This window comes from Aethalodelphis obliquidens, unplaced genomic scaffold (genome assembly GCF_003676395.1).
Source record: "Aethalodelphis obliquidens isolate GAN/ISIS:26980383/991018 unplaced genomic scaffold, ASM367639v1 scaffold16, whole genome shotgun sequence".
NCBI classification, from domain to species: domain Eukaryota; kingdom Metazoa; phylum Chordata; class Mammalia; order Artiodactyla; family Delphinidae; genus Aethalodelphis; species Aethalodelphis obliquidens.
In genome coordinates, this window is record NW_020837960.1 from 2,296,496 (window position 1) to 2,323,960 (window position 27,465).

Below are 27,465 nucleotides of genomic sequence, written 5' to 3' on the forward strand. Positions count from 1 at the left end.
GTTAATTTACAATGTTGTGTTAGTTTCAGGTGTACAGTAAAGTGATTCCGTTATCGCTTCTCAGCCTTTTGGCTAAGATCAAGTGTAGTATCTGTTCTTATTAGTATTTCAAAATCAGGAATAAAAGACTTATAAATGTACAAATTGTTGCCTCAGCAAAGCCCTCTCCTTGTTTCAGTAAAATACTTGGCAGAAACTAACACCACATTTCACTGCACTGGGAAGTATTATTTAGTTTTGTTTAAACATATCTTATACTCTTATACTTCTTACTGCATTTTAAATGTATACTGTATATAGAAGAATAACATATAGAAAAGTACACACTTCCTGAGTACCTGGCTTGATGAATGCTCATAAAGTAAGCTTACCTATGTAACCAATACCCAGATCAAGAAACAACATTATTAGAAACACAGAGCCCCTTCCAGATTCTCCCTTTCATAACATCGCATCCCACACATATCCTGACTGTGACAGCACTAACTAGACTTACTTTGTCCTTTTTATAAATACAATCTTACACTTTGTATCCATGCTGTTGTGTGAGGTTGTAATTTGTCTGTTCTAATGGTTATTTAGCATTCCACTCTGAATATGTGAATTTTTTTTCTTTTGTTCGTGGATATTTATATTGTTTCTAGATTTGGGCTATTACAAATAGTGCTGCTAAGAACATTCTTATACATGTCTTCTGGCTCTGTCAGAAATATACCTATTGATCTGCATGAGCTGTTTGTATATTTTGGAAATTAATCCTTTGTCTGTTGCTTCATTTGCAAATATTTTCTCCCATTCTGTGGGTTGTCTTTTTGTCTTATTTATGGTTTCCTTTTCTGTGCAAAAGCTTTTAAGTTTCATTAGGTCCCATTTGCCTATTTTTGTTTTTATTTTCATTACTCTAGGAGGTGTGTCATAAAATATCTTGCTGTGATTTATGTCAGAGTGTTTTTCTTATGTTTTCTTCTAAGAGTTTTATAGTGTCTGGTCTTACATTTAGGTATTTAATCCATTTTGAGTTTACTTTTTTGTATGGTGTTAAGGAGTGTTCTAATTTCATTCTTTTACGTGTAGTTGTCCAGTTTTCCCAGCACCATTTATTGAAGAGGCTGTCTTTTCTCCATTTTATATTCTTGCCTCCTTTGTCATAGATTAGTTGACGATAGGGGCATGGGTTTGTCTCTGGGCTTTCTATCCTGTACCATTGATCTATATTTCTGTTTTTGTGCCCTACAAACAATAAATGCTGGAGAGGGTGTGGAGAAAAGGGAATCCTCTTGCACTGTTGGTGGGAATGTGAATTGGTACAGTCACTATGGAGAATAGTATGGAGGCTCCTTAAAAAACTACAAATAGAACTACCATATGACCCAACAATCCCACTACTGGGCATATACCCTGAGAAAGCCATAATTCAAAAAAACACATGTACCCCAATGTTCATTGCAGTACTATTTACAATAGCCAGGACGTGGAAACAACTTAAATGTCCATCGACAGATGAATGGATAAAGAAGATGTGGTACATATATATAATGCAATTTATTCAGCCATAAAAAGAAATGGAATTGGGTCATTTGTAGAGATGTGGATGGGCCTAGAGTCTGTCATACAGAGTGAAGTAAGTCAGAAAGAGGAAAACAAATATTGTATATTAACGCATACATGTAGAATCTAGAAAAATGGTACAGATGAACATATTTGTAGGGCAAGAATAGAAACACAGGACTAGAGAATGGACGTGTGGACACAGTGGGGAAGGGGAGGGTGGGATGAATTGGGAGAATAGGTTTGACATAAATACACTACCATGTGTAAAATAGCTAGTGGGAACCTGTGATATAGCACCGGGAGCTAAGCTCGGTGCTCTGGGATGACCTACATGGGTGGGATGTGTGTGTGTGGGGTGGGGGATGTCCACGAGGGAGGGGATATATGTATACATATAGCTGATTCACTTCACTGTACAGCAGAAACTAACACCACATTGTAAAGCAATTATACTCCAAAAAAAAAAAAGGAAATATACCTAGATGTGTAATTGCTGTTTCAGTGGATAAGCGTGTCTTCAGCTTTAGTAGATACTGACCAACAGTTTTCTAAAATGATTGTACCAGTTTACACTTCCATCAGCAGTGTATGAGAGTTTTCATTTCAGCAATTCTGGTAGGATAACTCATTGTGGTTTTGATTTGCCTTTCCCTCATGAGTAACTTGAATACCATTCCATGTTCTTTTGTCTTTTTGAATATCTTATTATGTGAAGTGCCTATTCAAGTCTTTTGCATATTTTTCTATTGGCTTGTAGGTGTTTTTCATATTGAGAATAAATAGATTTTATACAACTTAGAACTCCATCGTAACACTTATGTCAAACTGCCCATTAAAGGAAAGACTGTGTTACTTTTTAGTAATATAATATTCCACATCACTCAGATGTTCTAGTGAGAGACCTTAGAATGACAGGTGTGGTCAATATATGTTAAAAGAGCAAGCATGTTGTAGACTCTGCTGCCTGTTTACCCTCTTCTGTTAAATTCCCTTTGGTGTACCTGTCCATTGTCTTTTCCTCCTTGTTGTCATGTGAGAGCAATTCAGGGCCCCTCTAGCTTTTCTGACTGAACTGGGGACACTACAAGAACATTATTCTAGAAAAGCTATGTCATGGTAAAACTTCAGAAAACCATTTGTAAAATGAATGAATGAATAAATGAGTGAATGAGTGAATACATGAGTGAATGTGTGAATACATGGAAGAAAGAATAAACACATGATGGCATAACTGGGTCTTGAAGTTGGGCCTTCCAATGCTAATCTTGATATAAATTCCATTATGCCCTAATATTTACTATTAATCAGGAAATATTGAGTATGGTAAACTATTGCCATAAAACCTTGTCCTCAACTTGTAACTCACAAACGTGTATCAGAGGTGAACTCTCAAAGTAACAAACTTGTGATGCATTTAGATTTAATTTTATGATAAAATTTGAGTAGCTTTTTTTATAAACTATTTTTGAATACATAGTCTATTACCAAAGAAAAAATTCAGTTCAATGCACATGATTCTACTATTGATGAGTTAGATCCAGATTAAGTGAATAAATATATACATTTCTCCTAGAAGATCACTGTCATTTATATGTCACAAAAAAATGTATCATATCTCCCAAGGTCAAATATCAACATATTAATTAAGGTAGTTTTAAACTGATACAGAATTAATATGAAGTAGAAGCTACTCTTAGTTTTTATTTATTTTTTTATTAATTTTTTTTAAAATTGTGGTTAAAAAAAACACATAAAATTTACTATCTTAATAATTTCTAAGTGTATAGGTCAGTAGTGTTAAGTATATTCACATTGTTGCACAAACAGATCTCCAGAACATTTTCATCTTGCAAAACTCAAGCTCTATAACTCATTAAACAACAACTCTCCATTTCCACCTTCCCTCAGCCCCTGGCAACCACCATTCTACTTTTCTGTTTTTATGAACTTAATTACTATAGGTACTCATATAAGTGGAATCATACAGCATCTGTCTTTTTGTGACTGGCTTATTTCACCTAGCATAATGTCCTTAAGGTTCATCCATGTTGTAGCATGCGTCAGGATTTCCTTCCTTTTTAAGGCTGAATAATATTCCATAGTATATATGTACAACATTTTGTTTATCCATTTATCTGTTGATGAACATTTGGGTTGCTTCCACTTCTTGGCTATTGTGAATAGCGCTTCGATGAACACAAGAGTGCAAATATCTCTTCAAGATCCTGCTTTCGATTCTTTTGGATATATACCCAGAAATGGGATTGCTGGATCATATGGCAGTTCTATTTTTAATTTTTTGAGAAACCACCATACTGTTTTCCATAGCAGTTGAACCATACTCTTAGTTTTTAAATGTTGATTCTAATTTATGGAAGGGGGAAAATGATATGTAGTTTACTAAGTATGTGTTCTTAAGTTCATTACTTACCATGCTTCCTTCTCTATAAAATGTGGTATTAGACTATTCCATAGTAAGGATGGGCCCTACATTTTTAACCAGCTTCTTTAGGGTTTTACCTTTACATGGTTTAAAAATTTTTACTGTTTAATAAACAGCACTATTTATTCAGGACAAGTTAACAGATATGAACAATTTTAAGGCTTTGTTATTCATATTGCCACACCGACGTGGGAATGGTGAAGAGATTATACTAATTTATACTCCTACCAGCATCCAGTGACTGTGTCCATTCCTCAAACCTTCAACAGCACTAGATGTGTTCACAATTTTCAGCAATTAGACAAAATAGTATCTCATCGTTTTGCATTTTTAATTAGCAATTAAATTATATCGTTTTGTCTTTTATTATAACTGACAAAATGTGAGGGGCAGGGAGATCAGAAACAGAGGAGGAGGAAAGAAACTTCCTCAGTATTTCTTTTCAAAATATGTCATCCATTAAGGAAAAACCATACATTTTAATGTTGTTATCTCTTCTGTCTTATTTCTCAGCTAGGAGGAGTTATTATTACTGTTTATTTGTGATGATTTTTCAATGCTGCTAGTCCAGGAGTAGGGTTTTTTTTTACATTTTGGTTGTTAATAACAATACATATAACCATCTCTTGATTTATTGGAGTAATGAGGTAGAGATAGAGGGATGGAAATCAGAGACAGACCTAAATCCCAGTGGCACATAAGTGGTAAAGGGAAAGCTAAAATCTCAGGGGGACTCACACCTCCTTCCCTGGGGGTTTTGGGTCATTAGGCAGCAGCTAATAGATCTGTATAGATGCTTGTGACTAAACTTAGTCTACTTGATGCCAGCAGAGCCAGTTGAAAGGTAAAGAAACTGAGCCAACCAACAAACTGCTTCGGGACAATTTTGGCAGCAATTTTAACAGATTTTTTTTTCACTGAATTTATCACATGAATCCTTTTAATAAAAGGTATTTCAGTAATGAAGGCATTATACATTTATGAGCACTTGGCTAAAATGTGAGCTTTTAAAAATTTATAATTTATATACCTTACTTACTTCTAGGAAGAATTTGGGATGGCTTTCAAAAGAAAGCATATAACAATCCTAATTGTAATTATAAGAGAAAACAGACACTGTAAGAAAACAAGAAAGTTGACTCCTTAGCTTACAGCTTTGGTTCTCAACTTTAGCATCTATCAGAATCCCTTGAGAGGCTTAACCAAACACAGGTTGCTAGGTCTACCCCAGAGTTACGGATTCAGGAGGTTTGTGGTGGGCATGAGAATTTGCATTTCTCATAAATTCCCAGAGGCTGCTCATCCAGAAACTACACTTGGAGAACCACAGATCTTCTATCATCATGTTTCTTGAGTATTTGGAATCATGATTGATTCATGTTAGATTTTTTTATTAAATAGTTTCTATTTGTGAACATATATCTCACTATCTAATCACACATAACAGCTATGTTATTATTTTCATAAGGCTCTTCATATGGATATAAAGGATATGATTGGTTATAATTTCCAGTCATTTTGAACCTTGGCCACATTAAATACACCTAGAGAGTTTTTAAATAACACCAATATAGAACCTTATTTCCACGGATTCTGATTTAATTGGTCCATGATGAACAATATTTTTTAAAACTTTCCTTGTGATTCCAAAGTACAGCCAGAGTTGTAAGACACTGATAGGTAGAGAGAAGAATAGCCCATATTGCCAACAGATAATCAGGTTGTTTCATTTGTGGCTTGGGTTTCCCCCCCACCCCCATCAATTTGCCTAGCTACTCATTCCCATTTTTATCTGTGTGGTATGCTTTTGGTTCTTAAGTATGCCATTTTGTTCTTCTCTTAATTGAACTTTATCTGTTTTTGATGAACTATTTCTCTAATCTATCAAGGTCATTTTAAATTGTATTTCTTTCTTCAAAAGTGTTTAACCCCTGCCCAACTAAGTATCATCTGCCAGTTTAATGAGCAGATTTTCAATTTCCTAATTGAGATTGTACTCATTAAGTTTTAATATTTTATAATTTTATTGCAAATTATTTCTAGCGTGCGTGTGATGCTACCTTGACTTTGCCCTGGCCGTGCACATTTTCTTCATTATCAGTGAACATTTATTTAGTGCTTACAGGTTGTGTGTTATTGAATCAAGTTCCATGACTTCTAAATAGTTGAAAATAAGTGCTGAATCTGACTCTATGTAGTTTTAACTCTAAGGAGAATGTGTATGTAACATGAGCTGCATGAACAACACAGGACATATAAGCATTTAAACACAAAAATTGAACATTGAATCTACAGTTCATTGGTCAGGTGGATGTTGTGACACTAACTGTGGCTGTAGAGAATAGAGGTCAAGAGTACCATCTGCCTCTTATTAGTTGTGTAACCTTGAGCAAGTTACTTGCTCCTTGTGCCTCAGTTTTGTCATCCATAAAATGTGATTCTAATCATTCCTGCCTTGGTTTGTTGTAAAAGTTTGTGTCAGATAATGCATGGAAGATTCTCAGCACAGCCTAATACATAGCAACAGTTCAAAGAAATAGTAATGATTAAGAATCAATTAATTGAGGAATTGATAGTGGAAGGTATTTAAGGTTTGGTTTGACAAGACTGATCATTAACAATTTAAGTGACACAGAGATGATTGGTCTGGGATCTGTCCCTAATCTGGAACTTTTGGTTTTTACAAGTTTAAGCATGTTTTTATGTAAGCAAATAGTTTAGATTTTCATTCTCAGTGTGCTATGTTTATTATTGGAAAGGGTTCTTTTGCAGATAATTATAACTACTGAGTGGCAGAGCCAGGATTCAAACTCAGGACTTCTGTCTACAAGATGCTAATTGCTAAATGGTAGAAACAGAGAGAATAGATTGCCCCAGACATAAAGGGTGAGGGGAGTGAGAATCTATTTCAAAAAATAAGATTCCGTAAAGAATAAAGCAGCCAGTATTTGACCACTTACTACGTGTTAGACATTGTTGAGTACATTATTTGCATTGTCTCATTCAGAGGCTTAAAAAGGTTAAGTAATCCTTGCCCCAAATCATAAAGCTGATAAATGGCAGAGCTAGGAATTGAACCCAGATATGTGACAGCAAATTCCATTCTCTGAATCACTTCAATAAACTGCCCATCCTTGAACAGAATCAGATTACTTTTTTCTAGAATAGAAGATGCACTCAAAAATATGATTTAGGGTACAGAAAGATAAGGTGGAGACAAAAGTTGTGTTTACTTCCTGTTTTGTGACAGAGTAAATTGGAACAGTCAACTGAGGAATTTTGTCTTGAGTTTAGCATGTATTTAAATTGTTTATAAATAGCTGAAAAGTGAAGGTGTCCCGGGAGAAGAAGGCTGGAGATGGCCTAGATGAGGGTTTTAGAAATAGAGATAGATTGGAAGGGGTGGGTTAGAAGCGGAGGCAATTTATGTACTTCATCTTCTTTTCTCCACTGATTTACTTAAAATAAGTAAACATCAAGAGTGATTTCTTTGAGCTTTTGAAAGCTAACACATTTTTGGTGAAACACACATTTTTATATCACATTTACAGTTTTCAGAGGGCTTTCACATACATTCCTTTAATTTTTTTATCTTGTATTGGTGGGCACTTTTACAATTTTGCTTCTATTATCCTAAAATATCCATAAGTACAAGAAACATTTATACCAAATTGAATAGAAGCTACAACTGCACTGAGTTTCTTTGCACGTACCTTTTTAATGTGTTTATTTCATTATAAATGACGTTTAATTATGGTCAAATTAAACGTAGGTATTATTTGGAAAATAGTGGCCATCAGGCAGTGTCATGGAGGATCTTGCTTTTCTCCCCTGTCATTTTACACATTGTTTTTCTATCTCAAAAATCTCAATACTGCCGCTGCTCAAACATGTTCAAAATGAAGTAATTTTCCCTATGTAATACAGTTTTGAGTCCCAAAATATCAGTTTGATAAAAAACTATATTTTTCAGACTTCCATTACTATAGCATTTTTTATGACTATAAAAAAAGAGCACTTTGTACTGCATTTTGTCTGAAGTTTAATGATTTACAAAAACTCTTGTTTTCTTAAATTAGAATTACATAAATAAATATCTAGTGACTCATGAAAGTAGAAGCTGAATTTCCTGAAAGTCTTCTAATATTTGCCCCTTACCATTAGATTGGACTAAAATTAGACTTAGTCAAGTTTATTTATCTACATATATAAACAATTTTTTTAACTCTAAAATTATTTGTTTTTGTTCTTTGACCTGGCATTAACTGAAGTGCTAAGTAATACTGTATGACCTGAACTCTGGAGGTATCATTTACAAACTATAAAGCAGGATTATTTCTACCAGACAATAAAATAATCTTACTTTTCATTAATAGCTATTTACTACTAATAAAGTGTTTACTTTTTAAAATAATCTTTTACGGGCTTCCCTGGTGGCACAGTGGTTCAGAATCTGCCTGCCATTGCAGGGGACATGGGTTCGAGCCCTGGTCCGGGAAGATCCCACATGCCGCGGAGCAACTAAGCTCGTGCGCCACAACTACTGAGCCTGAGCTCTAGAGCCTGTGCTCTGCAACAAGAGAAGCCACCGCAATGAGAAGCCCACACACCACAATAAAGAGTACCCCCCGCTCGCCACAACTAGAGAAAGCCCGCACGCAGCAACAAAGACCCAACGCAGCCAAAAGTAAATAAATAAATAATAAATTTAAAAATAATCTTTTATAAAATGAAAATAAATGTCTATATAAGTTAAGGGTTATAATTTCTGGTCAGATTGTTTGTATGTATGTTTTCAGACATTTTGTACCAAAACCAGTAGCTAATATGCTCAGTGAGAGTTCATTTCTCTCTCTCTTCACACCGACTAATCCATAGCCCCAGATAATTAAGAAATCTGACTAAATTGAGCATCATTATGCTTATTATATGTACTGCTAATTTTGTTTTCATTTAGACTTTTCCCATTTTAGAATTTGTACTTACTGTTGTTCTCAAAAAAGACTGAAGCTTTAAAATCACTACATTAGTAGTTGTGGTGTAACACAATATAGCTGAAATAAAGAGAATACTATAGGATAGAACTAGTTTTGAATTTCAGCTTTTCTGCTTATATGCTGGCAGTTACTGAATCTCTTTGCACCTTGGTTTCATCATATGTCAGTGGGTGGAAACTATGCCCACCTTATAGGGTAATTGTGAAAACTGAATTTAACAAGCCATACAAAACACTGTGCATTCAATAAATGTTCACTGTTATTATTGATAATATTTGGTCCCGTGTTGACAGGAATGTTGGTTTGGGAGGGGGAAATATTTGAGTTTTGGAAATTTTAGAAAAGAGGATCGTCATCTGCCAAATAATAGCAACTAGCCTCATTGTCCCGTGCTGCATGCACATCCTCCCCTTCATGGCTCATTAAAAAGTGCTCCTGGATCATATCCACGGAATGGTTTACATGACTATGAGTGGGGCTGATCCAATTACGTAGTTTGAATGCAGAGCCATTTAATGGTAGCCAAGGTAGCTTATTTCTGTGTCATTTAGATTAATTTTTTCCATTTTACTTGTATTACTACCAAACCGATTTCAAGATATTTTCAGCTTTCTGCTTTAAAAGTTTACTTTAAAAACAGTGATAAACAGGCTTCTGTTTGATTTTAAATGATTTTCTATAACTGTACGATTGTAGCTCTTGATATAAATTGCTTAGATATTGTTGTTCCTTCCTAAAATTACACACAGCTAAGGCTTGGTTGAATATCCAGGTGTAAGGAAGCTCCTGTTAATTTTTCAAACATTGTATACATTTCTATCATAGCAACTGATTGAGGGAAAAATGAGTTTGTAAGTAACACTGTTAACAGCAATATAAGTAGGAAGGTAGGAGTATTTCCTACTCTTAAGGTAGGAAATAGAAAAATCAAGTTGAGACGAATCTAATGTGATCACCTAATGTGATCACTCTAATTATTTTACTGGAGTTTTAAAAGAATGGATCAATAATGATATTTTGTTTCAGGCTATTAGCAGCCAGAACCTTGTCCTACAAAATTAAGAAATCAGCTCGCGTTAATTAAACTTAAATATGGTGGCAGAGATCTTTGTGCCATGAAGCGAGAGCCTGATCTCTGGCTATTTTGTTCCGTACTTGGTATAATGCAGTACACTATTCTCAGCCAAAGCCCTATGTTGTCTGGGCAACTCCCGTTGCCATAGCAATGAAATTCTTTTGCGAGAGCAGGGCGAATGCTAATTGTAGCCATTTGTTGTTCCTTCTGTCGATCCCTTAACTAGCACAGTTGTAGAGCAGCCAGAGACTCTGGGTGAACAGCACGAAGTGCCCCCAAAAGCATTGCTGCTGAAGGCAACCGGCTGCTCTGCTTAAAAAATTATTTGAGTAGCTGACAGTGCTGACAGTGCCACTGTGGGCAGAAGCACAGCTTGACTCAGACCCTGACAACTGTTGATCTGGGACTTAGAGAAAAAGAGAAGACTGTTTAAAACCTGTTGAGAAGGTACTGATGACATGGAGATTAATTTGACACCAGTCCCTCAGAGGTAGGTGGTAGGCATATCATAACAACTGTTTATCCGGGCTAAATGCAGTACTGGAATGCCCAGAGGCTGTAGGAGACAGATCAATGGTTCTTCCTTTTATTTCCATCTGAAACTGCAGTACTGTGGCCTAAGGTAAAATAATTCATTTGGCTAGAACCAACCAATTGTAATTCATATAGGTATTAGATTCAGTTAATACTGGTAACTCCCCCCTCTCTTTATAAAACCTTATTTTTAGAGACTTATGATTTAGTTGCCAGAAATGTGTTGAAACTGAAAATCAACTCAACATAAATGAGAACAGACCCCTTTTGAAAAATAAATGACCAAGTGATATCTACGAATTGTGTGGTCTAACGTGCTACTTTAATTTGAGAAAATGTTATTAACCTGGCTCATAATTCATTGTAAAGCGCCTAATTGTTATAGGTACTTGGGGAAGAAAAAAATATTATAATGGTAAGAGAAAACATGTGAGGCACAATTATACTATTATATCTTCCCTTTAAAAGTGTATTGATCCTTAAAAATAGTCAAGTTCATGAGATTTTTAAAAGCAGCTACTGTGTAAACATAGTAATAAATTTCAAAGTATTTTTTTAGGTATAAATTTAACGTATGTGTCTCTTAATTGAATAGACTAAAGGTACATCCTGGCTGAAATGTCCTTAAAATGTAGAGGAACTAGTATCATAGGCTTGTTTTAGCAAGCTATTCCTCACCATAGCTTTATATTTGTTTGTATTGAGATGGTCAGAATTGGTATAAAGATAGCCCTATCATAACTATAGATTCCCTTCTTTACTGGCAAGTAGGGAAAGAAGGCCTTTCAATTCAATGTTGTTGTTGTTTTTCCTTGAAAGAACTCTATGTGTATTTAATAATTTTATTGCTTGTCCTGCTCTTTCCAGGGAGGCAACTACCTGAATATCATTCAGTGCCCTGAAAGAAATTAGTGTCCTATGATAGTGATCATAGTAAGTCATTTGTGTGCTTCAAACACTAAACAAATTAGTCCCATCCCACTGGTTAGATATTCAGTCCATAAATTCCAAGGAGGAAAGACTTGAAATTTACTTGTTGAAATTTTCTAAGATGTACTATTTTCTTCTTTTAATAATTTTTAATTAAGACAAGAAAATACCTATAAACTATATAATAAATACTATTTTTTTTTTTTTTTGGCGGTACGCGGGCCTCTCACCGTTGTGACCTCTCCCGTTGCGGAACACAGGCTCCAGCGGCCATGGCTTGCGGGCCCAGCCGCTCCGCGGCATGTGGGATCCTCCTGGACCGCGGCACGAACCCGTGTCCCCTGCATCGGCAGGAGGACTCTCAACCACTGCGCCACCAGGGAAGCCCATAAATACTATTTTTTAAATGTATATATCTTTTTTGTGAATTTTATATGTAAGGTATCTCAGATATTCCTTAATAAGTTTTTTTGGAATATTCTTTTAAAGGTTATTTTTACTAAATCCTCAACTTTAAAATATTTCGTTGTACTTCTAAAACACTGCATTCTCAGTATAATAAATGAGAAAAGAGCTTATTTGTTATTAATGCTCTTAATTCCTCAGTCAACGAAGTTCCTTACTGTCAAATTTACTACCAATCATGACTTCTCCCATAGTGTTCAGAGAATAAATGAAGTCTAACCTTACCATGAGGCTGCACATCCATTTTTTTTCTTTTATATTTTTGGTAGAGAGAATTTGTGTTAACATATAGCTTAGCAGTGGACTGGATGATAAACGGCACGGTAGATTTCCATCACGATTGGTCTACAGTAGCCCTCTGGAGAAATCAGAGTAGACCATCCATCCTCACTCAACCAAAGTTCTTTCTCAATGACCAGAGAGATGAAAGTCCTAAAATCTGAATATGGGATGAGGAGTGCTCTGATATCAAGCAGTGTTCTGAAAGCACATCGTATGAATGTTAAACCTCATCCGGAAAGCCAGCTTTTTGTGGTACCTAGAACCCCCACCAACTTTCTTCCAGGGGCAGACCCAGACCACTGCTGAGGCTGTGTTCCAGAGCCTCCCTGTGTAGAAACCTGCAGCCCAGCTTGTCTTATTGGGTTCTCTGTAGGCCTTTGCTTTTAGCGATACAGCATGCCAACATCTTGCTCACTTGGGCCAAACAAACCAAAGCATTTCCAAACAACTTCTAGTGGACGTGATAGTACACAGGCTTTTAGAATCAGGTTACTTGATTGGAGTGAGTCTTACAAGGACTATCACCTGGGAAGGAGGAGTTGACTATGAGGAGACGGAATCCAGGGCCCAAGCTGCTTCTCCTGGCCTCAGTCTGGTGTGGATGACAGGATAATCACTTCCTGAAATGATAGGTCACATGTAAGATAGTTGGCCTCTTGAAGAGAGAGCGCCTGCTAGGGTGTGTGTCAGGAAACCCAAGAGGAGATAGATGTGTCTGAGCAGTCATGAAGTTAGGTGGCCCTCCATTTCAGCTTGAGATTTCTTCTGAGGAGGGTGGGCGTCAGCAGGGAAGACAGAGCCTGATGGCTTAAAAGAACCACCCCACTGGGAAAATGAGGGAATGAGTGACCTAAATTTTAAAATTCGTTTTTAACCCCAGCTCAAAGCACTCACTCCTTGTCGCTCCTTTTAAATCAAGGAAGCTCAAAGAAGGTATGTCCCACTGTGATTCTCCCTGGAAGACTGATGAACCATTCTAGCAATACATAGATGGAGGCAGCCTGACTTAAAAATGTAGCTGCAAAATCTGTACCTCATATGGATATTTATTAGAAGATTCTTGATCTATGCCACAGTCAAGCCTTCCAAGGACATTATCGGGAAGTCCATTCCTTAAGTACATACACCTCACTGACAGTCCTGAATAATGGTGGCGTTTTTTTTTTTTTTTTTTTATGTATTGGTAATTGGTAACATGGATCACCTTAGCAACCTGTTAGATATTTTTTAGTAGTTTTGTGGTTTACAGTTTGGCTCATTTTTACAGTTATTTCTCAATTATTTTTAGCCAAACATGTCTTATTCACAGTTCAACATTCTTTTTCATTGTGCCCAGCATTTGCTCCTAAGAAAACTGGTGGAAAATTAACGATTCCACCTACTAATTATATATTCTTTTTTCTTTTTTGAAACTTAGCATGATTTTATAACTTTTGGATGATAGTTCAAGGTTAAATTTTTTAAAGTTAGACTCATTTTTCTCCTTGTCAGTCATTACATGAAAATGATTAGTCAAAAGCCAGAAACTAGCACTCTATAAATTATACATAATGAGAAAAACTATCAGTGGTTCCAAACCTTGCTCTGTGTCATAATCATTGGGAAGCCTCATTCCAGACCCACTGAAGCAGAGCCTCTGGGGGTAGGTTCTCTGTTTTTAAACAAATTTCTAAGATGATTATTGTGTTCGTAAGATACCCCTAGTTGGAGAAAGAACATTTTGGAAAAAATGGTCTGGGGGTAATCTCTCTCACCTTTTAATATCAGGATTCAATGTGAAAAAAAGTCTTAAAATGTTGATGTCAATTCCAGAAATATTCACAACTAACTGGCTCATATTTTTCATTTTGGTTCTTTTTTGATGTTTGTTTTTCTTTAACATGAAAATATTTCCAATATCTGATTATAACAGATATATAAAATTAAAAAACGATGTTAAATAGGTAATGTAAGTCTTATTGACTGGAAATAAATTTTTAGCAATACAGAACATGGACAGAATTGCTGTTTTTAAGGTATAAAAAGTTCTTTAAAAAGCACACCCCAGGGCTTCCCTGGTGGCGCAGTGGTTGAGGGTCCGCCTGCCGATGCAGGGGACACGGATTCGTGCCCCGATCTGGGAAGATCCCACATGCCGCGGAGCAGCTGGGCCCGTGAGCCATGGCCGCTGGGCCTGCGCGTCCGGAGCCTGTGCTCCACAGCGGGAGAGGCCACAGCAGTGTTTCCCGCGTACCGCAAAAACACAAAACAAAACAAAAAAAAGCACACCCCAGAGTACAAAAAAAAATAATTGTGACTGCATGAACCAGTAGATTGAAAAGATTCATTTTCAATCCATATCCTTCCAGACTATTTACTTAGACTAGCTTGAAACATACTTTCAACATTAGCGGAAACTGCCAAACAAACACAACAGACATAATTGGCTGAAATTTCATTAGAAAATTTCTTCGTTTAAAAAATAATTTTTAGAAAACCCTAAAGTGTGCATTGATTATATGCATTCATTTTTAGTCAGTTTGCTAGTGACAGTTCACCTAGAGCTGAGAAGGATGACTCTAGGTCCAGCCTGCAGTTTCCGAGCTATTAGCAGCTCATTGTTTCAACAAAGTCTGGGCTATTGGGAATGGGACTATACTGAGTGACAACTTAATCTATACTTATACGTAGGTGCAACCTCATTTTTGGTTTTTTTTGAATTTTATTTATTTTTTTTACAGCAGGCTCTTATTAATTATCCATTTTATACATATTAGTGTATATATGTCAATCCCAATCTCCCAGTTCATCACATCACCACCCCTACCCCGCCACTTTTCCCCCTTGGCATCCATATGTTTGTTATCTACATCTGTATCTCTATTTCTGCCGTGCAAACTAGTTCATCTGTACCATTTTTCTATGTTCACATATATGTGTGAATATATGATATTTGTTTTTGTCTTTCTGACTTACTTCACTCTGTATGACAGTCTCTAGATCCATCCACATCTCTACAAATGACCCAATTTCATTCCTTTTTATGGCTGAGTAATGTTCCATTGTATATGTGTACCACATATTCTTTATCCATTGACCTGTCGATGGGCATTTAGATTGCTTCCATGACCTGGCCATTGTAAATAGTGCTGCAGTGAACATTGGGGTGCATGTGTCTTTTTGAATTATGGTTTTCTCTGGGTATATGCCCAGTAGTGGGATTGCTGGATCATATGGTAATTCTATTTTTAGTTTTTTTAAGGAACCTCCATAGTGTTTTCCCTAGTGGCTGTATCAAATTATATTCCCAGCAACACTGCAAGAGGGTTCCCTTTTCTCCACACCCTCTCCAGCATTTGTTGTTTGTAGATTTTATGATGATACCCATTCTAACTGGTGTGAGGTGATGATGCCTCATTGTAGTTTTGATTTGCATTTCTCTAATAATTAGTGATGTTGAGCAGCTTTTCATGTGCTTCTTGGCCATCTGTATGTCTTCTTTGGAGAAATGTCTAGGTCTTCTGAACATTTTTCAATTGGGTTGTTTGTTTTTTTAATATTGAGCTGCATGAGCTGTTTATATATTTTGGAGATTAATCCTTTGTCCGTTGATTCGTTTGTAAATATTTTCTCCCATTCTGAGGGTTGTCTTTTCATCTTCTTTGTAGTTTCCTTTGCTTTGCAAAAGCATTTAAGTTTCATTAGGTCCCATTTGCTTATTTTTGTTTTAATTTCCATTACTCTAGGAGGTGGATCAAACAAGATCTTGCTGTGATTTACATCAAAGAGTGTTCTTCCTATGTTCTCCTCTAAGAGTTTTATAGTGGCCGGTCTCAAATCCATTTTGAGTTTATTTTTGTGTATGGTGTTAGGGACTGTTCTAATTTCATTCTTTTACATGTAGCTGTCCAGTTTTCCCAGCACCACTTACGGAAGAGACTTTCTTTTCTCCATTGTATATCCTTGCCTCCTTTGTCATACATTAGTTGACCATAGGTGCATGAGTTTATCTCTGGGTTTTATATCCTGTTCCATTGATCTATATTTCTGTTTTTGTGCCAGTACCATATTGTCTTGATTACTGTAGCTTTGTAGTATAGGCAGAAGTCAGGGAGTCTGATTCCTCCAGCTCCGTTTTTTTCCCTCAGGATTGCTTTGGCTATTCGAGGTCTTTCATGTCTCCATTCAAATTTTAAGATTTTTTGTTCTAGGTCTGTAAAAAATGCCATTGGTAATTTGATAGAGATTGCATTGAATCTGTAGATTGCTTTGGGTAGTATACACATTTTCACAATATTGATTCTTCCAATATGAGAACATGGTATATCTCCCCATCTGTTTGCATCATCTTTAATTTCTTTCATTAGTGTCTCACAGTTTTCTGCATACAGGTCTTTTGTCTCCCTAGGTAGGTTTATTCCTAGGTATTTTATTCCTTTTGTTGCAGTGGTAAATGGGAGTGTTTCCTTAATTTCTCTTACAGATTTTTCATCATTAGTGTATAGGAATGAAAGAGATTTCTGTGCATTAATTTTCTATCCTGCAACTTTACCAAATTCATTGATTAGCTCTGCTAGTTTTCTGGTGGCATCTTTAGGATTATCTGTGTATAGTATCATGTCATCTTCAAACAGTGACACTTTTACTTCTTCTTTTCCAATTTGTATTCCTTTTATTTATTTTTCTTCTCTGATTCCCAAAATCAGAGAAGACTTTCAAAACTATGTTGAATAATAGTGGCGAGAGTGGACATCCTTGTCTTGTTCCTGATCTTAGAGGAAATATTTTCAGTTTTTCACCATTGAGAATGATGTTTGCTGTGGGTTTGTCATATATGGCCTTATTATGTTGAGGTAGGTTCCCCCTATGCCCACTTTCTGGAGAGTTTTTATTGTAAATGGGTGTTGAATTTTGTCAAAAGCTTTTTCTGCATCTTTTGAAATGATCATATTTTTTTTTCTTTAACTTGTTAATATGGTGGATCACATTGACTGATTTGCCTATATTGAAGAATCCTTGCATCCCTGGCATAAATCCCACTTGATCCTGGTGTATGATCCTTTTAATGTGCTATTGAATTGTATTTGCTAGTATTTCGTTGAGGATTTTTGCATGTATATTCATCAGTGATATTGTTCTGTAATTTTATTTTTTTGTAGTGTCTTTGTCTGGTTTTGGTATCAGGGTGACGGTGACCTCATAGAATGAGTTTGGGACTTTTCCTTTCTCTGCAATTTTTTGGAAGAGTTTGAGAAGGATGGGTGTTAGCTCGTCTATAAATGTTGGTAGAATTCACCTGTGAAGCCATCTAGTCCTGGACTTTTGTTTGTTGGTAGATTTTTAACCACAGTTTCAATTTCATTACTTGTGATTGTTCTGTTCATATTTTCTTTCTTCCGCTTTCAGTCTTGGAAGGTTATACCTTTTTAAGAATTTTTTCCATTTCTTCCAGGTTGTCCATTTTATTGGAATAGAGTTGCTTGTAGTAGTCTCTAAGGATGCTTTGTATTTCTGCGGTGTCTGTTTTAACTTCTCCTTTTTCATTTCTAATTTTTATTGATTTGAGTCCTCACCCTCTTTTTCTTTTTCTTTTTTTTTTTTTTTTGGTACACGGGCCTCTCACTCTTGTGACCTTTCCCGTTGTGGAGCACAGGCTCCGGATGCGCAGGCTCTGCGGCCATGGCTCACGGACCCAGCCGCCCTGCGGCATGTGGGATCATCCCGGACCGAGCCATGAACCCGTGTCCCCTGCATCGGCAGGCGGACTCTCAACCACTGCGCCACCAGGGAAGCCCTCACCCTCTTTTTTTAATGAGTCTGGCTAATGGTTTATCAATTTTGTTTATCTTCTCAGAGAACCAGCTTTTAGTTTTATTGATCTTTGCTATTGTTTTCTTTGTTTCTATTGCATTTAATTCTGCTCTGATCTTTATGATTTCTTTCCTTCTCCTAACTTTGGGTTTTGTTTGTTGTTCTTTCCCTAGTTCCTTTAAGTGTAAGGTTAGATTGTTTATTTGAGATTTTTCTTCTTTCTTGAGGTAGCCTTGTATTGCTATAAACTTCCCTCTTAGAACTGCTTTTGCTGCATCCCATAGGTTTTGGATCGTCATATTTTCGTTGTCATTTGTCTCTAGGTATTTTTTGATTTCCTCTTTGATTTCTTCAGTGATCTCTTAGTTATTTTGTAACGTAATGTTTAGCCTCCACTTGTTTGTGTTTTTTATGTTTTTTTTTCCCTGTAATTGATTTCTAATCTCATAGTGTTGTGGTCAGAAAAGATGCCTGATATGATTTCAATTTTCTTAAATTTACTGAGGCTTGATTTGTGATTCAAGATATGATCTTTCCTGGAGAATGTTCTGTGTGCACTTGAGAAGAAAGTGTAATCTGCTGTTTTGGGATGGAATGTCCTATAAATATCAGTTAAATCTGTCTGGTCAATTGTGTCATTTAAAGCTTGTATTTCCTTATTAATTTTCTGTCTTGATGATCTGTCCATTGGTGTATGTGAGGTGTTAAAGTCCCCCACTAATATTGTATTACTGTCTATTTCCACTTTTATAGCTGTTAGCAGTTGCCTTATATATTGTGGTGCTCCTATGTTGGGTGCATATATCTTTATAATTTTCATATCTTCTTCTTGGATTGATCCCTTGATCTTTGTGTAGTGTCCTTCCTTGTCTCTTGTAACATTCTGTACTTTAAAGTCTATTTTATCTGATATGAGTATTGCTACTCCAGCTTTCTTTTGGTTTCTATTTGCATGGAATATCCTTTTCCATCCCCTCACTTTCAGTCTGTGCACTTTCAGTCCCTAAGTCTCAAGTGGACCTCTTGTAGACAGCATTTATATGGGTCTTGTTTTTGTGTCCATCCAGCAAGCCTGTGTCTTTTGGTTGGAGCATTTAATCCATTCACGGTTAAGGTAATTATCGATATGTATGTTCCTATTACCATTTTCTTAATTGTTATGGGTTTGTTTCTGTAGGTCCTTTTCTTCTCTTGTGTTTCCCACTTAGAGAAGTTCCTTTAGCATCTTTTGTAGAGCTGGTTTGGTGGTGCTGAATTCTCTTAGCTTTTGCTTGTCCGTAAAGCTTTTGATTTCTCTGTGGAATCTGAATGAGATCCTAGCCGGTTAGAGTAATCGTGGTTCTAGGTTCTTCCCTTTCATCACTTTAAATATATCATGCCACTCCCTTCTGACTTGTAGAGTTTCTACTGAGAAATCAGCTTTTAACCTCATGGGACTTCCCTTGTATGTTATTTGTCGTTTTTCCCTTGTTGCTTTCAGTAATTTTTCTTTGTCTTTAATGTTTGTCAGTTTGATTACTGTGTTTCTCAGCATGTTTCTCCTTGGGTTTATGCTGCCTGGGACTCTCTGCACTTCCTGGACTTGGGTGGCAATTTCTTTTCCCATGTTAGGGAAGTTTTCAACTATAATCTCTTCAAATATTTTCTCGGATCCTTTCTCTCTTTCTTCTCCTTCTGGCACCCCTATAATGCAAATGTTGTTGCGTTTAATGTTGTCCCAAAGGTCTCTTTGGCTGTTCTCATTTGTTTTCATCCTTTTTTCTTTATTTTGTTATGCAGCAGTGAATTACACCATTCTTCTTCCAGGTCACTTATCCGTCTTCTGCCTCAGTTATTCTGCTATTGATTCCTTCTAGTGTATTTTTCAATTCATTTATTGTATTGTTCATCTCTGTTTGTTTGTTCTTTAATTCTTCTAGGTGTTTGTTCTTTAACTCTTCTAGGTCTTTGTTAAACATTTCTTGCATCTTCTCGATCTTTGCCTCCATTCTTTTTCTGAGGTCCTGTATCATCTTCACTATCATTATTTTGAATTCTTTTTCTGGAAGATTGCTTACCTCCACTTCACTTAGTTGTTTTTCTGGGTTTTTATCTTGTTCCTTCATCTGGTACAAAGCCCTCTGCCTTTTCTTGTCTGTCTTTCTGTAAATGTGTTTTTTGTTCCACAGGCTACAGGATTGTAGTTATTCTTGCTTCTGCTGTGTCTACTCTGGTGGATGAGGCTATCTAAGAGGCTTGTGCAAGTTTCCTGATAGGAGGGATGGTGGTGCATAGAGCTGGGTGTTGCTCTGCTGGGAAGAGCTCAGTAAAACTTTAATCTGCTTTTCTACTGATGGGTGGGGCTGGTTTCCCTCCCTGTTGCTTGTTTGGCCTAAGTCAACCCAACACTGGAGCCTACCAGGCTCTTTGGTGGGGCTAATGGCAGATTCTGGGAGGGCTCACACCAAGGAGTACTTCCCAGAACTTCTGCTGCCAGGGTCCTTGTCCACACGGTGAGCCACAGCCACCCCCTTGCCTCTGCAGGAGCCCCTCCAACACTAGCAGGTAGGTCTGGTTCAGTCTCCTTTGGGGTCACTGCTCCTTCACCTGGGTCCCGATGCGCACACTACTTTGTGTGTGCCTTCCAGGAGTGGAGTCTCTGTTTCCCCCAGTCCTGTGGAAGTCTTGCAATCAAATCCCGCTAACCTTCAAAGTCTGATTCTCTAGGAATTCCTCCTCCCATTGCCGGACCCCCAGGTTGGGAAGCCTGATGTGGGGCTCAGAACCTTCACTCCAGTGGGTGGGCTTCTGTGTTATAAGTGTTCTCCAGTTTGTGCGTCACCCACCCAGCAGTTATGGGATTTGATTTTATTGTGATTGCGCCCCTCCTACCACCTCACTGTGGCTTCTCCTTTGTCTTTGGATGTGGATATCTTTTTTGGTCAGTTCCAGTGTCTTCCTTTCTATGACTGTTTAAGCAGTTAGTTGTGATTCCAGTGCTCTTGCAAGAGGGAGTGAGCACACATCCTTCTACTCCGCCATCTTGAACCAATCTACAACACCAAGTCTTCATCCTCAATGGAGAATCCGAGGAGTCATGGTTTCAGATCCCTCTCAGCTGATTATGGTTCTTAGAGGTAAGGGAACCAAGGCTTTCCATAATCCAGACAATGCAGAGCTTGTCTTTTAGAGTACCAGCACTGGATAAATACTAATCAATTCGCAACCTCGTTTTGCCTCATATATTACATACACTTGGGAACTGGTAACCATTGGCTCACAGGTAATTCTCAGTTGAACAAGGAATATCTCTATTGCACACACCAGTGTCAACTGAAAAAGAAAAAAGAAAAGAAAGCACAGAAGCCTGCAAGTAAGAAAAGAGTTTATATGGGGTCTTAAGAATTATAATTTGGGAGACACAGATTCAGGGAAGAGCAATAGTTGGGTTTATAAAGCAATAGCCATGAAGTGGTACTCTGACACAAGAAAGAAAATATTTGTCCTTGAGGAATGGCTGTCCCAAGTTCTTTCAGGACAAGAGTCTGATAAGTATTTTGAGTTTCTGGCTAATGTTCTGGATGCCTTAATTAGGACAGTAAGTGGTAAAAAGATGAGATTCCATGCAGACTGGGACATGTGTAAGCTACGCTTCCTCAATGGCTTCTGGCCTCCATCTTAGAGAGTTCGCTTAGCAATACTGTCTCCATTGTGAGTTTCCTTCCACACCAGCCATTAGTGAATGGCTTTACTTCCCTTTACCGTTTCTTCCCTTTACCCACTAAAATTATAAGAGAACTCAGTATCCTTGAACTATTTATCTGAAATACTTATTCCAAGTGCTCCTCTAGTATTGGAAGGATCACCCTCCAGATATAGCAGAAGAATTGCTAAAACCTTTTGCATTCTGTTTTTAAAAGATAGTTAACCCCTAGGTTAAACAATATTCACACTTGAAATGGTACTGGCCCCTGCCATGTTGGGTTTTGGTCCTTTCTCCCTTCTATTTCGCCATCTTTTTTTTTCTCTTGCTTTGTTCTTGTTTAACATGCTGACAAACCTCAGGCTGTGTGTTAAAGCCAGAGGAAAAAGAAAGACAAAAAAGTAACTAAGTTTTAAAATACTTACTTCCAGGCAGGCTAAAGTTGTCAGGTCTTATGAAAGCAAGTGCAGCAAGAAACCTTTCTGGAACAAAAATGCCCTGAGTTTTACAAGTTGTCCATCAACTCGACTCTACTCGTCCCTAACTAAAATACTTTATTCGCTCCACATCTTACTCCCTGAGATTCTTTTTCTCCCTTGTCAGGCACATTCATCGTTTCAAAGCTCCCTTTCAGATGTTACCTTCCAGGCCCACCTCCCATCCTACTCCTGGTCAAAGAAAAATAATCCCAGCTGCTCTGTGCTGCTCCCTGTGCCACCTGGTTATTTGTCGATGCAGTTGTCATTCTTACTGGAGTATGAACTCCTGGAGGGCGGGGACCATTGTCTTCATTTCCCATTCCCTAATACTTAGCAGAGTGCCCAGAAGATACATGTATTAAGTGACCTTAATGGTTATTATTATTTCTACCCATAATGTAATTTGTCTCTAGATCATAATTTTTCGGATAATTGACTGGTATCAGAATCCAGATATTGGATATTACATCTTCATGGAGTATCACACTTTTAATCATTTTAAAAGTTGAGGTTTTAGTTTTAGTTGCTGCAATTTTCTTATTTAATTTTTCATACGTGCAGAAGATGCACAAATCATGAGTTCAGTGTATTTCCTCAAAATGAACTCACCATGTAACCAGCACCCGTATGGTTTTTCAGCAGTATAGAAACTTAAAGAATTGATTCTAATACAAACTTAGTGTAAGAAATGGTTTGCCACCGGTTTACTTGATTTTGTGTGTGTGTGTGTGTGTGTGTGTGTGTGTGTGTGTGTGTGTGTGTGTATGTTTTGAGACAAGGAAGTGACAGTGATACCTGTAGTGTGTAGTTTTTTCCTCTATTAAAGTGCTTTTTAAATTCTCCCTTTTGCATTCCCTTGGCAATTTCAAAGGAAATTGAATTTAAATGTGTTTTTCTAGCTGCATTTAAATGTATGTAAATGGATTGTAAATAAAAACTTTAAAGGAAATGAAAATGTTTTACAAATATCCCATTAATTCCCCAAGCATCCCTATATGACTCTGAAAAGAGCAGTTGTCACAGAATCAAAAGGCTACAAGAGACCCTTCAGTAGATCTATGAGTAGCCATTACAGAAAGATAATTGGCCACTTTCTCTTTAAAATGTTCAGAAAAGGAAATTTCATACTTTTTCAGGACAGTCCTCAGTCTGGGCTGTCATGCAGACCTGTAAGTGTTGAGGCTAGGATGAGAGAGTTCTCTCCGTGGGGAGTCATTCCTCAGGCATCTCCACCACATGGTGCATCTGGAGCCTCTTATCCTACATCCTAACTCCTGCTAACCCAACCTTTATTACCATCCCTATGATGGAAACCTCCTCCCTTGCTTTGTCACCTCCACTACCACATGTACACAGCGTTCGTCACCAAGGACAGTTTATCCCACTTCCCTGAGGTTGCTCACACCTGGCCTTCCCTCTCTTTGAACACCACTGCCTTCTTCCCATCCATCCTCATTTCTAGATGGTTGGTTTTATTATAGTATCCCCATTACTCTCCTTCCCTCCAGGTTTCCTCCCATCCACTTCACTCCTCTGCACTACTACTACTAAAGAGATCATCCAAAACTACAGACATTTTCATGCTCTGTGTAAATGCCAGTGGTTCAGAATGTAACCCCTCACGTGATCCTGCCTGTACCTCCCCAGCCTCACCTTTCTGCGCTCCATCACCGGACTCCACCACTTGGCTATACTTGAGCCATTTGCAGTTCCCAGTGTGACCCAAACTTTTCAACTTGTGCAGTTTCTTCCTGTTCTCGGAATGGTGCCTCTGTATTTCACATTCAACATTTCATTAAGATTAAAAATGTGAACTCCCACTCTGAGCACTGCCACCTTCAAAGTCTATCATTTCTTCAATTCTGAAGAATCTTGTCATAATTCATGAAGGATGAATTGTCAAAGCTGCTTCAATATAAACATAAAATATGATAAAATAAAGTAAAAACATGACCTACTGTGTTGAGTAGACATGTCTTGATCTGTTCTTTTTCTCTTTTTTTCCCTCCTTTTAGCAGGATCTGTATTCAAATCACATGCTGGTCTTTTTAGATTACTACTCATTTGTGGATTGCTGGAAATAGTATGAGGAGGGATTGAGATGGGTGGGTGGTGACAGTGAGTTCGTGTAGTCTCAGGCTGAGATTCAAATCTCTTCAAATATTTTCTTATTGCCCTGGGTCTTCTCTTGCTTTTCAGTGTCCAGGTAGTTGTGGCTTGTGGTAATGCTTCTTATGTCACAGGCTTTTTGTCTTGGAACCTAGTGTTGTCACTGCTTTGCCTGTCTCCCTTGGCTAGGAAGGTGGTATGTCACCATTATTTCTCCTTCAAGCCTACATTCTGTACTGTATTGTGGTGTCTGACTTGTCTCTCCTTTGCCCCAGCCATTTCTTCATTTGGCTTTTGAATCAAATACTGTTCAGGACTCTGAAACTTAAATTTAGAGAATTTGTGTTTGCTGCAAATCTGCAGGGGTATGTGTCAGCAATTAGCATCCTCCATTTCAGTGTTTTACAGATAAGCCTTTTAGTGCATTATGATTCTTTCCATTATTTCATTGAAAATTGAGGATTTTTTTACATTGTCATTAACTGTTTTCTACTTTAAGTTTTAATGTGCTGTTTCATTTTTGAACTTTTTACTGAAATATTACATACATGCAGAAATAGGTACAAATTGTAGAAGTATATAGCTCAGTATATTTTCTCAAAATAAACATGCCATGTAACCCCACTCATACCAAGGAACAGAGCATCACCAATACCCCCAGAAGCCCCATTACTAGACCCTTCCAGTCCCTAACTCCTCTGCTCCCTCCCCCGCACCATCACCTCTCAAGGATAACCATTCTGTGCCTTCTAAGACTATTGGGTACTGTTGCTTCTTTTTGAACATCATATAAATGGAGTATTAGTCTGTTCTTTTTGGAATTTGCCTTCTTCCACTCAACATGTCTATTATAGTCAATCGTGATGTTACACAGAACAACTGTTTGCTAATTCTTACTGCTAATGTTCCATTATTTGAATGGTCTATAACTTGTCCATTCTGCTGTTGAAGTACCTTTGGTTGGTTTCCAGTTTGGAGCTATTCTGAATAGTACTACTATGAACATCCTCAAACATGCCTTTTGGTGCACAGATATATGCATTCCTATCAAGTAAACACCTAGGAGTAGAATTGCTGGATAATAGTGTACGCTAATGTTTAGCTTTCACGAATAGTACCAGAAGATTTTCCAAATAAATCTTACTAATTTATACTTCGATCAGCAGTGAATGAAATTACAGTTGCCTCATATTCTCAGCAACACTTGGTGTTGCCAGTCTTTTAAAGTTCTTTTTTATTTTAACCATTCTACTGGTGTGTATTGGTGTTACATTGGGGCTTTAACTTGTATTTCCTTTAATTTTGTAACCTCTTTCATGAAATGCCTGATTAAGTCTTTGTCCCTTTTTCTATTAAGTTGTGTTTTTCCTATTAATTTGAGAAGTTCTGGATATATTCTGGACCCAAGTCCTCTGGTGGATATATGTAATACAAATATCTTCTTCCACCCTGTAGCTTGTCTTTTTCACTTTTTCATTTTTTTAAAACAAAAAGACCTTAATTTTAATGTAGTCCAATTAACTGAACCTTTCTTTATGGTTAACACTTTTAGTGTCCTGTTTAAGAAATCTTGCCTACCTCAAGGTCATAAATGTTATTTTCTTCTAAAAGCTTTTTTAAAAAGATTTTTTTAAATCTCCTATATTTAATGCTACTATTCAGAATATGAAGTCTTTAATCTTCTATTTTGTATTCCTTTTATTTACATCTTTATCTTGTATTTTTCATCCTTTTTCTCATATATGTATTTTTTACTGTAGTAAAATATATGTAACATAAAATTAATCATTTTAACCATTTTTAAGTGTACAGCTCTGTGGCATTAAATGCATTCATATTGTTGTGCAAACATTACCACTCTCCATCTTCAGAACTTTTCAGTCTTCTCCAACTAAACTCTCTCTCTACTCGGTAAGCCTTAGCTCCACATCCTATGCATATATTTTAAACAATAATACTTTTAATTCTTCCCACTTTTCTTGTAACATTAATACCAGATCTGCATACAAAAACATATTTTGCTCTTAATTCCAAATTTTTACAATTCCTAATTCATAACTTTAAAGTGCAAACTGTCAAAAAAGAGCAAAATGTAAATATTTGAAAATTTTTTGTTGTTCATATATTTTTTACTTTACACTACATGAATTTGATTTAGCATTATTTTGTTGAAACTACATAGAGGAGGCTGAAAAATATTCTTATGTCAATTTAAGGTAGTGCTCATGACAAAAAATCAAATAAGAAACCATGAATAATTTCCCCAGTAATTTCCACAGACTTCTTTTCTTCTATTTATAAATCATGTTATGTTGAATAATATTCAAAGGTCCAATTTTGGAATTTAAGAGACTTTATTTTATAAACTTTTACTCTAGGCATATTAGCTATATTTGAATTGGGCTAAAGATTTTACTCTTGTATGAAATCTTTATCAGTCTAGCTAATCATTTTTAATTTATTTAAGATTATGTAAATAATTTAGCATTATAGAGTGGAATATATATCTAAATAAGTAACATTTTGCAACCCTGTCTCTAATTGCTAGCAATACTTACAGTTCCCTGATTACTAGCAATTCCTTTCATTGGTATTCTTCTTTCTAAAATACTCTTAAGTCTGTAATATTAAATTTATAGTATTATGCAGATATGAGAAATTCAAATAAGTAGTATAATAGCATAAGAACTATTAGAATTTTTTCTTTTCCCTTTATATTTACTCACATTTTCTCTTTGTGTTTTTGTCTTCCATGCACGTACTCCTAAAATATCCCTGTAATGGGAGGAAATTCAAGGAGAAAAAAACAACTTCTCTGTGTATTTCTTCTTTCCTAATTACCCTATCCCTTTTACCTATTATCTTTCTTTTAAATAGCACCTGCTTGATTTTAAATTTTTCTTTAAGGCGATCATGTTTGTCTTCTCAGGGATGACAGGTGGTTAAACTGTAAAAATGACCTGTTAATGGCTAGAGTGGGGCACAGGAAATAACTAGCCCCCTTGCTCCCCTACAATTCCAGGTCACCTCTTAACCTCACCCCAGTTTGCTCACCATCCCCATTGTTCCTTTTCCCTTCCCGGCCTTAGTTGTGGATACCTAGAGCTACTCCACTATTCACCAGCTCA

General features: G+C 36.8%; 1 protein-coding gene and 1 non-coding gene across 3 annotated transcripts in view; both read left to right on the forward strand.

Moving 5' to 3' along the window:
* The window catches only part of DIAPH3 (diaphanous related formin 3), a 546,908-nt gene that overhangs the window by 429,341 nt on the left and 90,102 nt on the right, over positions 1–27,465 (forward strand). The window lies entirely within an intron of this gene.
* LOC113625874 (U2 spliceosomal RNA) lies at positions 53–240 on the forward strand. The gene has a single exon (XR_003434921.1). It is a non-coding gene; the product is annotated as a U2 spliceosomal RNA (small nuclear RNA).